Source organism: Triticum urartu, chromosome 4 (genome assembly GCF_003073215.2).
Source record: "Triticum urartu cultivar G1812 chromosome 4, Tu2.1, whole genome shotgun sequence".
Lineage (NCBI taxonomy): Eukaryota > Viridiplantae > Streptophyta > Magnoliopsida > Poales > Poaceae > Triticum > Triticum urartu.
This window is the reverse complement of record NC_053025.1, coordinates 126,830,277-126,834,337: the sequence shown is the minus strand read 5'-3', so window position 1 is coordinate 126,834,337 and position 4,061 is coordinate 126,830,277.

The following is a 4,061-nucleotide window of genomic DNA, read 5'->3' as shown; positions in this document are numbered from 1 at the left end:
GTATATCTTAATATTTTTGTATATAAATTTGGTCAAAGTTTGTAAATCTTGACTTTGACCAAAGCTAATATGCGAACTAAATAAAAACGGAGGGAGTACCTCCTTTCCAGTTTGCAGGGCTTAATTCAAACCTCTCACCAACCAAGGTACTCCCTCCGTCCAGGATTTATTAGTCCCGTGAGCAAAGCAGCAGGACCAAGGCATGGCAATAATTAACGGCATGCAGAAGTTTAAGCCTAATTAATTCCAGCGATTTAAGTGGCTACATGCGTGCCCTCAGCTGCGACTCGTTGCATGCTGCTTCGCGTACTGCCTACGAGCAATTCTGAGTGCCTGCATGCAGCCGGCCGTAATTAAGGCAGTTAACTGATGCAAAAAAAGATAAGCTTTAAATCCGTGGAATCATTATTGACAGGGAGGGAGATGATTCGAGTGCACTCGTTTGACCGCCATGCCGGCGTGCGACCCATATGGGACGGGACAGCATAGTCATAATTTCAGTTTCTCTAGTTTTCCATGGCAAGCTGGCGCACTAAGCCATTATGCATTGAATTCCGATGACCGTTGCGCTACCTTCCGCCTATAAGTATTGTTTCCCGGCCTTCTTAGGTGCCACCGTGACCCAACTCGCCATATCCTCATAAGCCCCCACCGGCCCGATGTCACTCGCCACGTCCTCCATGCCACCGCCCGTCCACGGTAGGCGACGCCGGAGGCGGTCACCACCGGAAGGCAGACGGAGGGAGGAGGCATTCTATCTGTCTTTAGATGGAAATGCGGAGATCGAGGAGTTGTTGGAGCGCGACCGCATGACGGAAGAGCAGGAGTTGTTGGAGCGCGATCGCCTGGCGGAGGAGCAGCGTATCGCCGATTTGCTCCGCCAGCGGGACATGGAGCAGCAGCGCACCGACGCTCTGGGTCGCGAGCAGAGCGCCCGCAACTGGCCGACTACGTGGAGACCGGCACCCGGCAAATAGCCCTGGAGGCTGTCGAGCACGCACGCGTTCGCGACGCCGATTTTTACTACCAGCTCATCAAGTGGGTTTCCCGCTTGGAAGCCGAAGCTTCGGTGGACCATGCTGGCATGGAAAGGGCCAACGCGCGCGAGGAACGTGCCCTATCACACCTCTGGCAAGTCCGAGGCGAGGCGGAGGACGCAGGTGCCGGCGTTTAGCATGGACTACAGATGGCAGCCGGCATCGTCTAGTTAGCTAAGAGTAAGTTAGTACTTGTACGCTACTAGAGTGTTAGTGGGAGTAGATAGTTAACTTGGCTATGATGGTTGTCAACGTGGAAGTTCAGTACTCTATATGTGGATCAGACCTGTTACTTTGGTCTGAATGTTGAACTTTCCGTTTGAACGTATGGAATGGGCTGTTATTTTTTTTAATGGGTTGTATTTGTCCTCCACGGTTTAGAGGCTGACTTGTGGGCCTAGCAAGTTAACGCGTACACAATCAGGAGATGATTGTACGTGGAGAGGATGACAGCAGGGACCCGCCAAGGTCATGGCAGTACGCAAGCAAGTGCCTCCTTATTTCAAGCCAATAAAAAATGGCTCCTCCTAGTGGATTTCTGACATCTGGGTCCCATGCCATTGTCAACGTAGTCAATAAACGAGAGAATTGCACAACGAGCGGCTGACACCAGGGACCCAGCAACTCGCCCAATTATTTTTGTTTTGGGTTAATTTGATAAATGCCACTCCAAATCTGGTGTATCCGAGAAATGCCACTGCAATTTCCAAACTTTGAAAAATGCCATTTCATGCCATTTCTAGTGGCATTTTTCGAAGTCTGGAGTGGCGTTTTTCAAAGTTTGCAAACTGCAGTGGCATTTTTCAAAGTTTGCAAAAATTGCAGTGGCATTTTTCAAAGTTTGGAAATTGCAGTGGCATTTTTATGAATCGCCATAATTGGAGTGACATTTATCTAATTTGTTTTTGAGACGGAAGCAGGGTGTCAACTGGGCTATGCAGGACACTATGGCCTGTCTAGACAACCTTTTCTTTTATGTTTACCACAGACCAGCCCAGTAGTTTTTTTTTCTTTCTGAAAATGGCTAGCCCAGTTCTTTTGTGATTTGTCAAGTAAGTCGCTTTATCAGGCCTGTTGGGCTGCAAATCTTTCCAGACGAGGAGAGCTTCATTCGGCTGGCCGAGAAAATGGCCTATCAGTAATGAGAAATGGGTTGTACATTTTTAAAACACATCAAACCGGCAATTATTTTCAAATATCTTTTTTTCATTTCGAGATTTTAAATTGCATTGATTTTTATGCATGGACAATTTATTGGATTTTATATTGATATACATTTATTTTTAAAATCAGTCTGAATGTGACTCGAAATTTCGGGATTAAAAACAGTTTAGACCGCACCGACATATGCAAAATTTCGTATAATTTTTTAACCGTGGCCACAATATGGGCTGTAATGCTAACATAAAGAATATGGGCTCCAAAAAACCCATAAGAATTAGCAAATGGGCTGTAAATTATTTGAAATAATGGCAGATGGGTTGTATGCTGTTTTCCACATATTTGAGGCTTTCCACAGATGGCCTGTATACTGTTGGATGTCCATCCAACGGCCGTCGTGCTTCTTCAATCTCTGCTCTTCCTGCTCCAGCCGCTCAAACAAGCGCCGGCGGGACTGCCTGCTCCCTCTTCCCCGCGGCCGGCTGTGCTGCCGCGCAGGCCTCACCGCCCCACCGTACTCCCATCGCTGGCCTAGCCATCCCTCTACTCACCCACACCTGTTGTTATTCTCCGGCGATGGCAGACGAACTAGTAAACCCTCGTACAATCGTACTCCCCTCCGTATGGGAAACAAAAACAACGGCCGAGTCTTCCCTGCCTCCATGTCGTTCCCTTCCTAGGCCTCGCCGTCGTCCACCGCTCTGGTGCTCTCGGCGTGGCATGGTAAGTGTGGTCAACGACCGACATGCATCTGAAGTGGGCTGTACGTGGAGAGGCTGACAGCTGGGTCCACGGCCGCACGCAAGGAAATGCCTCCTTATTACACGCAAAATAATGATTTCCTCCACCTGACATCTGGGACCCACCGAAACGGCCTCTGTATTTCGCGAAAAAAACGTTACCGCCGCTGAGAGCTCGGACCCGCCAGTTATATCTTCGCACGCAAGGAAGTGCCTCCTTATTACGCACAAAAAAATGAATACTCCCCCTGCTAGCTGGGACCCAGTATAGTGGGCCTACTAAGTTGACGGGGACGAAGGGCTTTGTCAACTTAGTCAATATGCACGATTCTAGCTCGACTGACCGTACGATGTCCATCCAACGGCCGTAGTGCTTCTTCAACCTCTGGCCTTCTTGCTCCAGCCGCCCAAAGCAGCGCCGGTCATGCAGCCTGCTCCTGCCTCCCATGGCCGGCTGTGCTGCCGCGGAGGCCTCACCGCCCCCATACTACTCCGACCACTGGCCAGGCCATCCCTCCACTCCACTCACCCACACCCCCTGTTATTATGCGGCAACGGCAGCGCAGCCGAACCAGTGAACCCTCGTACTCCTCTCCGCGTGGGCATCCACTGTCGCGTCTTTCCCGGCTCCGCGCCGTCCCCTTCCTAGGCCTCGCCGTCGTCCACCGCCATGGTGCTGTCAGCGCGGCGTGGTCAATGTGGTCAACGACCGAATTCCATTGAAAGAATATTGTACGTGGGTAGGCTGACAGTTGGGTCCATGGCAGCCACAAGGAAGTGCCTCCTTATTATGCGGGAAATAATTATTCCTCCACCTGACAGCAGGGACCCATCGGACGCCCGCCAGTATATCACGAAAAAAACGTTTGCCCCTGACTGCTGGGACCCACCCGACGGGCCACCGTATTTCGCGAAAAAAATGTTCCCCCTACTGTCAGCTTGGACCCACTAGAAGTGCCTCCTTATTACGCACAAAAAAATGAATACCCCCTGCTAGCTGGGACCCACCTTGATGGGAGGCTGACTTGTGGGCCTATTAAGTTGACGGGGACGGAGGGCTTTGTCAACTTAGTCTATATGCACGATTCTAGCTCCAGTGACCGTACGATGTCCATCCAACGGC